At 34.3% G+C, this 16552-nt stretch overlaps 1 protein-coding gene across 8 annotated transcripts in view; it reads right to left on the bottom strand.

Moving 5' to 3' along the window:
• Positions 1 to 16552, bottom strand: part of FSIP1 (fibrous sheath interacting protein 1) — a 69841-nt gene that overhangs the window by 34956 nt on the left and 18333 nt on the right. The window lies entirely within an intron of this gene.

Raw genomic sequence — 16552 nt, 5'->3', positions numbered from 1 at the left:
GATTATTGTGTTAAAGAAAATTAATTCCATTTCAAATATTCTTCTTTAAATATGTATTCCGCTCTCTGTCACATTAAAAAAAGCATAACAAAGAATATGGCTCTTGAACATTTATGATAAACTCTGTTCCAAAAGCCATAAATGTTATGGCTCATTAAACAACTGCCTAGTTTACCTGTAAAGACTATCATGCATGCATATTCATATCTAAATAAAACGTTCAAAAGAAGCAATAATTCTGAATAACTAATTTACAGAGTTCTACGAAAGCCTAAGAAGCAGCACAGTATCAGGCTATTCTTCCTCGTTGCAAAGAGGTAGTCAAGATGATACTATTTTAAAATCTATGCCACAGGTAATATATTCCATTTGATTCATTCAAGATTTAGGACAGGAAATAAATGCTGAAAGAAATTACCACATAAATGACATTCCTTGAAACTAGATGGGTCTGAGAATGAAAGACTTCTTATTTTATCCAAGCTATAATACTCATCCTGTACTCAAAACATAGAATAACAGTATTCTGCTCAAAATGAAAGGATACCTGTCTACTTTCTAGTTTTTCAGAAGGTAAACTAGTAAAAACCAGTATAACAGACTTTACAATTTTACTAATGGCAATCATGAGCAAAGATGATGACTAGCTTTAGCTGAGAACCTTAAACTGACTTAAGACTTCAGCAGACTCCTTAAACATTTGAAGTACAATTGAAGAAATTGCATGAGGGGCTTTTTTAAATATGTTTGAAGAAAGCTGACAGCCAAGTACAAACAGCATTCACAGAGAGAACTTGAATGCTCATGCAAGATTAAGTGGATTTCATTTAGTTGAATGTAGCCTTTCATGCAGTGTACACTTGTTTATATAATATCAAGAGTTTCTAAAGTGACTGGTCTAGCAATGATTTAAGTTCTTATATGTATCTTATTGGACAGAGATCCAGTGATTGAATAGAATATGAATTAGCAGATTATTCTGGGGAAAAAAATCTTAGTTATCTAGAGAAAAAAAAATAATATTTGACTTATAAATTAACTTGACAAGTAATCTCCCTCTATGAATTTACCTGACACCTGCCTCAGTTAAAACCTGGTACACAGGCAATCTGTGAAGGATCTGACAGCACACAAAATTTTGGGCAGAGTTCCCCTTGTTCCCCTTTCTTAACGAAAAGAAACTCAAAAGGCTGAAAGCTTCCACCAGCTTCCAAAATTATGATGTTATAACTAACAGAAATAGAGCATTTTTTAAATTATTGTTTAATTATTTGAAGACTGCATTTTTGGGGCCAAAGTAATACTTAATAGTCCATGAAGCTGAAATACATGTTAATTGTCTTCAGGCATTTTGAACAAGGCAGCTATGCAAGAATGATTCAGAGTACATACATACAATTTCACTTCAAATCTAGTGTACCTTTATTTTTTTTCCTTGTATTTTCTTGCAATAACAAGTATCCAAAAATGGAATGCTTTTCTTCAGAGCAGAAAGCATTTGCAATTTTCAGCTGTGGCTGACAACTGGCTGCTATGCAGATAGAGCATACTCATTTCAGGGGGCATTCATTTCACTAAACTGTATTAATGATTAATTAGACTGTACTTTAAATGTTCTCCTACAGAGAATGTTTAGCTAGTTCAAGCCAGACCAATTGTTAAAATCCCTTAATTCAAAATTCAGCTTGCTATACCTTAAATTCCTCAAAAACAGGATTTTCAGTCTTGCATATTACATTGTTCCTATACTATGTTACTTTATTAGCTTCACACTTCTAAAACTTCTGAAAGGACATTAGCAACTCTGTTGTATCAAAGAGCTGAAAGTCCCATCTTTACCTTGTTTAGTTTGTTTCCTTTTGTCTACATCACATTTGGACATCTTTAGAAGAAGAGCGTAGGCTTTTTTCAGGCAACAATTTTTCCCTTTTAGTGATAAAAAACAACCTACTAAGGTTTAATGATACATGGAGATTAATTAAGACAACTTGACTGTTCTCTCTAGCTTTCACCAGAACATAAATGATATTTCTGCATGAGATTCTGGTATCCTGTACCAAAACTACACATCAACACTACTTAATTTAACCTTACCTAAACTTTATATTTATTTGCAGTTAGCAAATCTGCACATCACCTGGCACTTTATAGTTTCAAATACCTAATTGTGAGGTAAACCACAAAAATGGTTTTAAATTGAGAAGATTAAGAACAAATTGAATTAGAAAGTGTTTGCTGCATGCTGCGTTCCAAAAACAAAATGAGAGAAAATTATAAATCAGAATTAAAATTGCACATTCAAATATGCTGTTCTCACAGTGCATTTTGTTTTCTGTTATCTGCCTGCTCAATGGAATTTATAAAAGTAAACTCCACATTCAAAACTAGCTAAACATAAGAGCAACAGCTGTGATCTACATTGCCCTGCTTAACATGGTTAGTCCACTGATCCACTCTGAAATTCAAAAAAAGCCACTACAAATAATAAACAGAACACAAGCAGGAAGCCTGAGAGACAGTAGAGAAGGAAAAGCTACAGAGTCAAGAGCTCCATCCAAATACATAATCCTATATGTGGAGTTACTGTAACAGGTTCTACCAATGTCTTAGATACCTACATAAAAGAAGCATTTTACTTTTATTTAAAACTATTTTTGTAATGAAATAGGTAAAATTGTGTGAATGAGTAAGAGCAAAGGATGGAAGTGGAATTAAATTTTTCAAGAAGCAATATGAAGTTTGACAGCACTTAAGCACATTTTCCCCCACAAAATATTACTTCCCATGGGTTTTGGTTGAGTTTTCGGTTTGGTTTTTTTGGGTTTTTTTCTTCCTCTGTGGGATTACTGGGAGGTCAACTGTGAAAGTACAAGTAAGATTTGGCCTAATCATTTTCTATCTGGCAAAAATCCAGATAATAAGTCATGTAGTATAATATAATTAGAAGCTTGGGGTTGTTTTGTTGTATGTATTTGCTTACGAAGCAAGCTCAACAGTTTATCAAACTTTAACTGTAACACTTCTCTACTGATTAACCAAGCTCTTTCCTTCCCATATTCTCAGCACCAATTACTGTTTTTATCCACTGTTACCTGTGTTCTCAGATGATGATATCTGTCAAGCACAGAAAATACCCTCATGAAGGTCTTACCAAACAAAGCATTTACTGAAAGGTCTGAGTATCAAAACCAAGTAGTAACTTCAGCATTCAACATTAAAATTATTCTGCCCAAACAGATCTCTACAGCCAGTCATACTACTCTGTGACTTCTCAAAAGTTGGGGGATTACCGCAGGTCATAATTGATGTAATCTTTAAGAAAATGCAAACAGAAGAGCCCTAATGAAGGTAATTATATAACAAGAATTAATAACAATGAATAGAGTAGATACACTTACAGAAAATGTGGTTTTTATTTAAATGGTTTACCTAATACTATCTTCAGAAAAAGTTTACAAAAATGAGAAAGAAATAGGATTCTTCAAAAGAGAAAAAGTCATTAAATGTCATGTACCATCCATCTGGTAGACTGGAGGTGCCTCTTCTTTAACCATACCAAAATGTATTCAATATGCTCATAGAAAGATTACCCCAGTATTTAACAGTACGAGTCCTTAGTAATTCAAAATCAAGCTATTCAAATAAGAGCTTGTTTTTATGTACCACCTTTGTTTCTAAAGGCCATGAAGTGCTGCATGAAACTATCTAAATTGTCAGTTAGAAAAATAAGTTAATCAGCTGTTGAAAAAGCATACAGAAGGACAAGGGAAAAGAGGAAAAGGATCCCAAAAACATAACATACCAGAGCAGAAAAAAGAATTACTTTACACCAAAGAGGAGTTGAAGTAGAAATAATAAAATTAGCTGAGCTGGAATTGGTTCTGACACTTAGTGTTTATAATAGTGTTTATTTCTACAATAGTTAAATACAATTCTGATATTTAAAGATTAAAATTCCTATTATTTCAGTTTTGTCTCACTGCTTACACTGCCGGTTTCATATCAAGAATGTAAAGGGAAATCAATCTGCTCTACTTGAAGAAAATCAACAAAACAGGGGAAACAGTTTTTATTCCAAAAGTAGTTGTAAATTGAGAAGATAGGAATTTCAGTATCTTTTGAATGCAAAGATACTTCTTATAAATTTAATAACTTAAATATCTTGCACATTATCCCTCAGAGGTGGAAAGTAAGCAAATTTTACTTTCCACCTATTAAAAGATTAGAGGTTATCTCTAATGCAGCAGCTTTGTGGATTCACATTTTAATGTAGAAAAAATAGTCCAGTAAAGCAAAAGACAATTAACTGTAGCCTGACACTGATGGCACAAGTTTCTGCTCTTGTTCTTTCCATGACACTGAATTTAAAAGAAAAATTTAAATCAAAAGATTGCAGTTACATCATCAGCTTTGTCACTTGCCCACTGAAACCCTGGCCATGTTTTTTTGTGTCCACTACACCATTCATAACATATCCAGTTCTCTAAAATGCTTTGACTTCTGTAATGCAACACCAGAAAGAAAAAAAATATTATGTAATAGACTATTTTTCTTTTGAGGCTTTTATTTTCCAACACAATTTTTCTGATTTTAAAAAGCATCAGTTGCCCACATCATCTTTATTTTTTTTGCCCAGTCTTGACACATGCGGTTACTTATCACATGGAGAAAAATATCTGGTTTACCACTATCATCTGAAAAACTTGTATTTGGACTCTTGATTTAACAATTTCCAAAGCTTCCCAAATGAGCAGAATTAATTGTATGGGGGGGGGGGGGTGGGGGGGAAGCACAAAACAAAATAAAACAAAACCTCTAATTTCAGCTTACTTTCCTAGATTTTCTATAGTAGCATAATCCCATAAAATCCAAAGTAAAGCCTGTTAGATATAAAAGACAAGTGTAAAGCTCCCCATTTAAAGACTAGTTACAACTCATTAAAGTAGGGACACATATAATTTGAAGCATTAGAATGCATGCTGAAATATAATTAGTGGCTATGAATCAAACCAGGGTGGATTGAACTAATTCCTGGAATGCTATTATGGAGAGTACCTAGTGGAGAAAGAATGATCCCTCTGTTTGCACAGCAACTAAACGGCTTCAATTTACTTTTAAAATTGACTCGAATTGGGATAAAGGTCCAGGATTTCAAAATGTGGCCTTCTAAATATAATCAGCCTGAATTATGCCTGTTTCACACTGTGATACTTGCAACCTGGTTACAGGCAGCAGGGATAAGGCTGCACTCAGCTTATTTCACTGCTTAATTTATATGGTAATTACCACACTACAGCCAGAATGGAGAGCATCTGCCAAAACTGAAGGCCCCAGAATAATAAAACTGACATGTGCTGTGATATTGTTGAAGTGCTGACTAAGAAACTTCTTTTATCTCCTCTTGAAGCTATAAAATGGTATTCGTGTTATTACTAGCAGGGAATTTTAACAGCCTTGCACTGACAGCAATTATGTAACACATGCACAAAACAATAGAGTTTCACATCACTTAATAAATCCTTGAGCTCTCTTAGCTCCAGATCTCTCGCTGGCTGGATTTTATGGTCTGGTAGTTCTAGCCGACCTTCAGAACACTGAAGTATACAAACCACAAAAGCACTGGAAAATTATTAGAAACAACTGGCTTTTCTCCCTGTTACATCTATTTAATGAAGAGGGCATGATGCATCATGACGGAGGTTAATTAAAAGATTTGTCCACTCACTTTACTCTGTAGCTAAATGCTGTTATGAACCACTGGTATAAAAATGAGCAAGATACAGATACTACTTTTCCGACTATGATCATCCTCTTATTAAGCAACACTTGCATTTAGGAAAAAAAAAGGCAATTTCTTTAGTATGCAACAATAAAACAGATTTAATCTAATTTAAATTTATGTCTTTATTTATTTTTATGAAAATAAAAACATTTCATTAACATGAGGAATTTAAACGTGCAGCCGATTTTCCTGCTTACATTACCAATTTTGTTTCCAATACTATGCTTTAGTTTTTAGCTTACATATATTGCACCTGAAACTCCTAGTGACAGTACAAAAATTTCATAAAATAACTAAAACTATTTTACTATAAAAATTTAAAAAGGAAACTGTCAGATAAGGAAGTATAGATAATTCAAAATAAAGAATACAAAGACAAGTTAAAAGGCCATTTCTGTACTAGAACTTGCTTTAGAGGATAGTGTTCACACTTCTCCAATCAAAAAGTGTTTGGTTTGATAGGTGGATGGATTAAAAAGGGAGATAGACTGTTACACCTTGAGAAATCTATAAAGTAACTGGAAGTCACTAGGTAATGAGACAGAGACTGAAAAACAAATCTAAGTTACTCATACAGTAATTTCAAACACTGATAACTCCATTTTTGTACCATTCAGGTGGAAAGGCATTTGTTTGCATAATGACTGTTGGCATGAATTCACCAGACACCCCTAATTTATCTCCATACTTCATACCTATAATATTTACAGGTTACAGTCTAAGTGCATCACTCACAAAGCATCAGAATAATGATGACTATTTCTAATCTTTCTCCACAAATAAGTGCATACTCTCTATGTTCTATACAGTTATTAATTCTGTAATTTCTTGAATTAACATAATTCAAGTTCATTATTATTTTTATATAAGTTCACAGACATGCCTTTCTGAGAAGGACCACCATCACACTAGAAATTTCTCCCTCAAATATAGGTTACAATGCCTTCCTTTGCATACAATACCAAAAAGGTCACCGTTATTTTGGTCCTTTACTAAATTAAAAATTCTTAGCTGGTTATTGCTATCACTTTGAAGTCACTTACCTCACTACTGCTTTATAGCTTTGCCTTTAAAAATACTAGCAATAAAAACACTTGTTCATACTTATAATTGGATTTTATTTCCTCAATCAATTATCCTAAACAAAAAATAAGTACAAGATATTGTATATGAGTGAAATTCTAACCATAAACAACTCTAATTACTTTCCCAATTACATACATATATATTAAATCAAATATATTAATTAAATATATATTAAATTTTTAAAATGTAGCATTGTGTTATATTTATATGCAATGACACTGAGAAAGTAAAAAGGCTCTGTAGACTGCTCCTCACAAACCAGAAGCTTCCAGCACACTCTTAATAGGCTTCTATTATATTTAAGCCAATAGCAGAGGACAGGCACAAAATGTTTGTTTCCTGCAGAATGAAGACTCCCTGCTGAGAGACACCACTCTTCCTTGATATTTCTCTGAAGGAAGGCTTTGATTTACAGAAAGAAAAGCAGCTAGGAAGAAAAAAGAACTGCTACAAACACATGCTCATGTTTGTAGAAGCAGTTATTCAGTTTTAATCTTCTTTTCCATGAACATCTCAAAAGGTGAAAGCATTCAGAACATTTAAATATTCTTCTTAGTAACAAACATTGTTTAGTGTTCAACATATATACATACCACAGTATAATTACATTTTGCATTGAGGCACTAGGGAAGATAAATACAATCAAAAGAAAAATGCATAGTTTTAAAACAAAGATCAATAGTCCAGGCAGAAAAGACTATATGATATGAATAATGACTGGATCCCACCAAAATGTAATAGGGAGTTCTCTGCATGCCAGAAAATTAGGACAATCACATAAGGAATAAGGAAGTGTTCTAAAAAAAGAGCAGTGACAGAGCACATACAACAGGAGATGATTATTAGTTTGGAGGTGTGTTTAAATTTGACTGGATTTTGCATTTGGGAAATATAACTAACTACACAATTGATTTACTCTTTAAATTATAATGAAGAGGTGGGGGAAAAGAGCCTATGAAGATATAGTGCAAATACTCTTGAAGGAATAATTTAGAAATGTGAAACCTCTTCTACAGAAGGAATTCAAATAAACCTATTCACTCCTAAACATAACTGACAGAATAGAAAAATAAAAATGGGTCAAATTAAGAAGCATTTCTTACAAAGTCCAGCCAGTATCTTCTGTCTTCCAATGTCAACTTATTATAATGGGCTTCTTTTTTGGTACTACGTGAATAGTTGAAACTAAAGGTAACACTCTATATAGAAAGCATTTTGCCATAAATAAGTGGTACAGAACATATAAGAAGTGGTCATTATCATGCAGTATTATGTACCAATGTACACATCTCAAAATCTCTAAGTAGAACAGTGCCAAAATGTAGAAATAAGGAGGTGAATCACACAGAATATTTTGAGTTGGAAGGGACTCACAAGGATGACCAAGTCCAATCTGAAGTGAATGGCTTGTACACAGATCGAACCTGCACCCTTGGGTGTCCTTAGCACCCTCCTCTGAGGGGAAATCAAAACTAAAATCAAACCAGACAGCAGAAAAAAAGAGCCAAGGGGATGATCCTACAACCCTGCTTCTTTAAGAACTGGAGAACTGTGTTAAAGGTTAGGATTTTTCACAAAGTATGTGGCCAAGCTTCTTACAGGGACACAATCAATTTGTGTGATGACAACTACATTTGCCCTGTGTAGTTATAAAAGTACATGCCCAGAAAGCCATTTCTAAGTCTCAGCCTCATTTCCCTTTTTATGAGGGGAGACTTCAATGGCTAGGACATAGGCAAGTCTGAAAAATATTCACCACAGCCCTGAAACAAAGCACTAGAAATAAAAAAAAAAAAATCATGGTGTTAGAAACCATTAATCTACATCAATGATGAGACTAGCATCAAAAAAAGGAAGTTCCTAGTCCAACAATCTGTTCATGAATTTTGCATGAAAGATACAACCAGTGCTCAATATTCCACCCATCACCAGGCCAGAGAAATATGGTCCTTCTCATTTATGCTGGTTTGCTCCTGAATTCTTTGTTCCTTGATGAATATCGTAATAGCACCATGGGAAAGATGATGTTCTTCCTCCTCTAAATCTTGGAAAAATATTTCTATGTAGGGTTAGGTCACTCTCTTGCCTGAAGCAAAATGGAGATAAAGCTACTGAGATGAAATTGTTTAGGTTGAATAAAGTGGGGGTGTACTCTAAGCCAGGCTATGTTTCTAAAAGAAAAGAGGCATTATTTGGATCATGCCTGACAACATGTTTTGTACCTATGGCTGCTTGGGTGTGTTGGCATGCTCTGAGCATGTGTAGCAAACACAGGCCACAGACAAAGGAATGCTCAGTCCAGCATTAAAAAACAGACTTAAGCATGAGACAAGCCACGAGGTGCCCAACCCTGCCAAACTGCCAACCAGTACAAATACTCAGTAGCAGAATGTTGGGCGTTTACCTATTTTTTCCATCAAAAGTTTACATGCCCTTAGCTCTAATGAGAGCGAATATTTTAAGCGCAGATTTTCTAGAAAGAGGACACCCCAGCCTCCTGAGTTTTTTCTGATACTGACCTGTGCTGTGCAGCACAACTCAAAAATATGATGTATAATTAGACTATTTAGATATATGAGAAAAAACTTCCAAATCTTTACTCCAACTAATTTTGACTCTGTAAACAGAATTACCCTGTTTCTGAAAATAAAATTACTACATTCATGCTAGAAATACTGCTGTTGTCATCACAGGAAACTCCTTCTAGAAGCCAAAATTCTGTTGGACATACTTCAGGCTTTCAACTAAGCTTTGTCATAAAACAGTGATTATCAGATTTATCACAGTATGCTATCAGTTTGCTTTAAAACATTCATTGCAGTATCCCTCTTATCTATAAATTCAATAGGATTTTTATATTCTTAGGAATTATATTGAAAATAACATTTTTGTTTACCACCTCTGCCTTTCATATGTGAAAATATATAAAATATTATATAGCTTAAACTGAAATAAACAACATGCCAACAGCAATATTAAAAATATTTATAGAAGTCACATATTTCTAGGACATTTAAGAAGGTTTTGGCCTAGCCCCACGTGGCTGTCAAAAAGTTTGATGTAGTTTACAGGAGTATCTCCAACCTGTACATCTGCTATGTGCTTTATATGTGCTTTCACTCTTAGAGATGCTGTATGGTTACACTTCCATCCTGGCCTAGTAAGCTAAAGCGTCTCAAGAATAAAACCAAAGCTCTACTACAGAGTTTTTAAATGCAGAGATACAGACACACAGGTATAAGACAAATTTAGAACCAAAATTTCCTATGTTGACATTTATCACAGACTCAAAGTCAAACAGCCACCAACTCTCCCACCATGGAGAGATGCATTTATATGCTACTTTTCAAAAGATGAAGACGTTCACACATAAAGGATAAATTACACCTAAGTACACATTGCAGAAGATTTCCTCCACGGCAGCCCTGTTGTTTTTAATTTCTCATTTGAATGGGACATCCTAGGGAAAAGCAGAAACAACCTTCCCCAACAAAATTTGCAGAGAAACAGAGGCTTTTTCCTGACTAGTTCCCTTACAGTACAGAGCGCAAGCAGGCCAACAAAAATAATTCCTCTTTCCTACAGAGATTAAAGAACAGTGCTAACTTGCAGCAAGGAACGAGGAAGTCCTGCATTTGCCAGTAGAGATGTGTGACAACAGATAAATACCTTCTCCTTGCCTCAGAGGGACATGCACACTTCAATAATGAAAATTTTATGGAGTTGACACCTACTAACCAGAGAATTTTTAAGCATTATTTCAATATTACCACAGCTAGAAACCACAGTTATTGCACTGAAATGTGATGCTACATGTACAAACAGGGAAGAGATAGGAGAAATGAAAAGCCCAAATAAACTTGTTAAGTATATCCATACAAAAGGTACAGGTACACAGTCAAGTACCTGGAAAACACCATAACTCCAGTGCTTAATACGCTTGACTGTCTTTAATCAGAAGGCTTCAGGCATGAACAGAGCAATGAGCAATTGTTTACAAATATAACCACTGGATGAAGGGCACCATCCTGCTTTGAAGGCTTGTATTTATCTCAACCATGAACTAAGGATAACAGGTTGAAAGGGGAGTTCAGAAGGAATGAAAAAGAGCACTACAAGTGGATATATGCATCCCAGGTTGGAGAAAATGAGAGAGGTCAGGAGGCAGAAAAATTGATGACATAGTAAAAAAAGTAATAGACAAATACAACAACACTGTTGAGGTCAGAGAGGACAGCAGTGTGACAAAGATATATGAATAAGTAATGCAAGCACACAGAAACAAGTCAGTTTTCATGGACTGTTTCACTTTCTAAGAAAAAGCACATTTCCAATAATAATCTGTTTGATGGCGTTAAATAAATAAAATTAGGAAAGCACTGCAGTTACACTTAAGCCATGCTTGAGGCACAAAATGGGAGGAGATCAAACAATGACTATATGTAGCACTACATGAATTTAGAGATGGGTGAGTAGTCAAAGATGGTTTGTTATTTTATGGTTGCCAACACCACAATATAGCAGAGTTGTAAACCATCAGAGCTGTCTTGACTCAAAATTACATTTTGGGAGGAGGATCAGTAAATTGAATGGACAGAAAATTTGATCATTCTTACCTAGAAATCCATTATATTTAAAACAGGTCCCATTACAGGTATCAAATTCCAGCAATGATTTCTCATATACAGTATCAACATGTAACTAATACTTAGGATGCAACTGGCAATATTACTTATCACCATCATACGGATGCAGTTCAACTTAATAGTCATTTACATAAATATTATCTTTATTTTCCATATAAACTAGAAGCATCATTAAGGGTTTAACTGATCAATATTTTAATATAATTTCGTTTTTAAAATTCAAGATGTGTACAAAAATTATTTCGTTTTATTGAATCCTAATGCAACATGTAGCTTTAAATTTTTTTTTTTACAAATCGTTTAAGCAGCCACTTCATTCTTATCCACAGTAAGTGGAAAACAATCAATAGACAGTAAATTTTTTTTTAAATCATGAGTGAAATATTTACATTTTCTCAATCTACAATTAATCTTATCGCTCTCTTCTCGTATGTAGTAGCTGTTAAATGAAGAAAATAAGATTTTCACACTGATACTTTCCCAGGTGTAAATGCTACCACATTTCACTCTGAAACAACTCTGTACAATCACATAATTAGAATGAAGTTTTGTAAAACCTGAATAAAAAATATTTGTTTGAAGCTCAACAACAGCTTGACAAGCAACTTTAGCACCTCGTAGATACTTTTTGAAGAAATAAAATAAAATAGAGAGTAGCATATCTCAACTTTATTTAGATAGGCTGCCCTTTTTCCCTTTATTTGGTGCAATGTCTTATGAAAATGTTTTATTAAACAATTTCTACTTTTATGGACAAAAACATGCTCATTTAGAAACCAGACACCACATGATACCTTATGAATTAAAATAAAGATGTTTGCTATTTATCTGCTATAGTCTACAATGACTACCTATGCACAGAATAGTTAGACATATGGTTGTGTTTCTGTGTTCAAAAGAATTAGTTGCTAATTTCTGGAGAGACTGTGATACAACAACATATTACAGTATTGTCTGGCTGACAAATTACTTTCCAGATATGTGGTGGGGCTTTATGTTACTCTCTTCTTCACTTTAGAGGTCAGGAAGAAATTATTCTTCTTTTCTGGAAGCTGTCTAATACAGACTCAGGATCAGGTACACTGATTTCAATCAGTAGCAGGGCTAAAAGTGGAACAAGACTGTGTAACAACAAACCCCATCATCACCCTGATGAACAGTAAATGATGTCAGTATGTAAGACCTTCTCCAGGACCAAACAATAATTAATTTTATCCTGAGATTTCCCCACAGATATGCTTTATTTTGCATCAAAAATACAAGAATTATGCTTTTTGGAATACGCTCTTACAGGTAATCAAAGCTCCTGACAGCATTGTCACATTTATTATTTTTGTTCTTCACCATCCTCCCCAGTCACACAGCTTTCTGCAAATTTTAGCTATTCCAATAACCAAATGTATTCTTAAAAATGTTCTTAATACTACTTTGCATTTTAAAAAAACCCTTCATAATTAACAATCACACAATGCATTTGGCCATAAGATTGCATGAACTTGGAAAAAATTGATTCCTAGAGGTGTACAGACATCTGATAAATTTAAATTTAAGACTGGAGTAACTATATCTAGCTTCTGTTTTAAAAACACTTACTAGAAGTAAGAGGAATCTTTTTTTTTCAAGTAGGTATCATTATCTTGGTCATGCCAAGAGGTAATTGATATTTATATGTGTGCATACACACTATTACATGCATACATATTTAATATGCATTTGAAGTATTTCTGATTTTATATATTTAACCAAAATCCAAAAAGATACGTGTAGGTAGACTTTTGGCAGGAATTAATCAGCTTCCAGTGTAATACATTAGAAATCAACACAAACATAGACAGCAAAGGTGAAGCTATCTTACATAATAGCTTGCTGTGATGTGCATTTAAATCTCCTGTCTGCCATGAAGAAATTCAACACATCACCAAACGTGCCACTGGATTATCACAAAGGGCCAAGGAGACAAAGTCACAATTGAAAAATAACTACATTTATTATTCTTTCTATATAAAATTCTTTTCATTAATGCTCAGCAACACGCATTTGGCAGCTGAACTGGCTATTTTTTTGAAGAAGCAGTTAACAATGCAATCCACAAAACAAAGATAAGCTCAGTGGTTTCCAGGAAACTGAAAGATGAAAGAATGCGGCGAGAGTCAGACATGGTTTCAAATGAAGAACAAGTGAACTAAGGTCAAACTGAAACCTAAAAGAAATTCAGCAAGGGCCCAGATACCATGGTACAGATACATTTCAGTTGGATTGAAATTTCACAATGCATTTCAACAATGCATACAATACGTTCTTTGGTATATTAATTCACTAGGGACAATTTTTTTCAAAGGAGGAACTCAGATTCCAAAGCCCTTAGTTTCACAAGTTCACGTGTAATATTTAGCAGATTCTATGTGTTTATATCAAATGTAAATTGGATTAAAGTTTTATCTTCTGGCTTTGTTTTGTGAGTTTACTCCCAGATTTAGCTGAGACCATGAAGCATATATGAGGTTAACTGCATATATGAGGTTAACTGTAGTGGAGGAATCCATAAATGTTATCATTTCAGAAGCCAGCACCTACTAAATAGCCTCCTCCAGAAATATGATTAATGTATTCATTCCCCTTAAAGAGGTCACTACCATTATACAAATAAATTTAAGGAATCCATTTTATAGTAGTGAAAAAATACAGCATTCTACCATACACACCAAAAAAAGCTAATAGACTTACCTTTATACCTACTGCAAGCAACATCCTAACACACAGAGTTAAATTCTGTTAAGTTAAACGATTCATCATTTCCACCTAGGAAGCGAAAACCAAAAATATTTTGTCCAAGGGACTTTTCAAAATACATTTTAACGTAAGTTCCCTCAGATACTATTTTTGTAAAATGCTGTATTTTACATCTATCAAGTATAACCACGCATTCAGAAATAACACTCCTAACTGCTGGCAAATCATCTCCTCAGAGCAGAGAATTTGTTTATAATTTTACATAGCATATTACAGTGGTTTAGGAAAGATTAAAGGAGAAATTGAAATGCAATGTGAATTTTAAAAATGCGGATTTTAAACACACAGTTTTTAAAAAAGTAATAAAATAACAATGCTAAAAGCTGCACACATGGACTCTTGCCACAAGTGAGAGGTAAATCTCAAACAACCTGCATTTTATAAAGCAGAAATGACAACTTTATTACCAGTCAAAATATCCCCTAGAACCATGCCTAGGCATTCCTCTTCTGACATACAGTGAAGAGTGCCACCTATTGAATAAAAACCAGTATTTCCAGAAATCATTAAATTATTTTGGAAACATGTTGTCTATGGACTCCCTTCCTCAAACCCAAGCTTTCAGTTTAGTTTTTCATCATGCAGTGTCTTGGCAGAGACCAGATTTGCCAAAATATTACTTTGGTACAGAAACAAGGTCCAAACAAAACTGCACATAAGTTATCTGATTTAAGGGGGGAAAAAATCAATTATGTGTGTTTCATTAAAAACAAAAAAAAAATCCCTCTTTTTTTAAGGCTGATGTTTTTTCACTCAAGAAAGTGTATCCTTTCTATATATATAACTTTACTGTTAGAAGGAAAAACCTACTTGCATTCAGACCTGAACACTTCTTTACCTTCACTGACAACTGAAGTATCTCACAGAGGACCTACTACTCACATATTTGACATCCACATGCCATGATCTCAGTCATGCTACAGAGCAGCAACGATCAGAAGACAGAGTGTCCCCCTAAAGGAGCCCTGCCAGGCACTGCATAGGCGGCAGCAATGCTACACATTGGTGCAGGTGACATTCTGTATTTATAAACAGGGTAAACTGGCATTACAGTCGATCAATTTAGAGTTTTAAATACACACAATCTAGTCAAGGAAGAATGGGTGGAATATTGCAAGAGTATGCATGTGATGTGATACCAAACAAAACTGCTATAACCCAAACAAGTTTTGGAACTGACCTATTCACAAACAAAATATTTGAATGAGTCAGCAGCCCACTGCATTTCCCAGGCCTGCTGTAGACTGCCATACAATCCCCAGACACACTTCCTCAGATTGTGCTTGCCTCATGAGCAAGGTCAATAGCAACAAAAAGTGATATAAAGGTCAGTGAGTAGAAAAATATTACAATATGCAGACTTCCTTTATCTGATTACCCATTAACCTACTCAATATACTGAAGCTCACAGATTTTCCCTATTTATTTGTCTCTCCCTTTTAACTGTTTAATACTACATAATAGTGTATTAAAATGAAGTTCTACTATTGTTTTGGTACTCTGAATAAATAAGAATTAAATATGCCTCCTTACTGTAGTCACACACACCCAAAGTGAACAGCCTCTAAAACAATCACTGTTTCTTTGTCCAAAGTCTTTGTTCCCAAAATTCAAATTCATGTAAACTTCAGCACTGCCAGAATAAACCTTGCTAATGTTCAGTGGGTGGAGCTTTTGCAACTACAGCAACAGTGCTGTAAGTAATTGAGATTATACCATTGTGGTTATGCTGCCACCTGAATCACAAAGTTTTTGATCTGCACTGGATATCCCTTTTTGATAGTGATAAAAGATAGCAGGAACAATACTTTTCCTAACTGATTTTTGTGGAGAGTAAGCCTACTGCTGAATAAAGACCTCCAAGAGAAAAAGGTAGGCTACATGGAGTTTTGGTTAGTCACAACAAACTTAGATATTTATGTTTTTCTTACTAAGTGAAAAACTAAAATCAGCTACACACAAGAAACAAATTGCTACAATGCACAGACATAAAAATGCTATTTTTCTTTCAATTTAGTGATAATGATAATAAAGAAAGATTACCACAATAACTTAGTGTATACAACAGTCTCATCAGACCTGGTCCTTCAAAGAACACTGAAGTACATGAGCCATTAAAAAATCCTTCAAGGATGCATTTATATAGTATTGTTTATGCTATGCACCTCTGAGGAAGAGGACAGGAGGGTAATGTCTTTGAAGGATCCTATATTAAAGGAAAGTATGCACTACAACTGAAAAACAAATA

Source organism: Motacilla alba, chromosome 5, assembly GCF_015832195.1.
Source record: "Motacilla alba alba isolate MOTALB_02 chromosome 5, Motacilla_alba_V1.0_pri, whole genome shotgun sequence".
Classification (NCBI taxonomy): domain Eukaryota; kingdom Metazoa; phylum Chordata; class Aves; order Passeriformes; family Motacillidae; genus Motacilla; species Motacilla alba.
The sequence above is the reverse complement of the archived record's forward strand: the minus strand, read 5'-3'. Positions and strand labels throughout refer to the sequence as shown.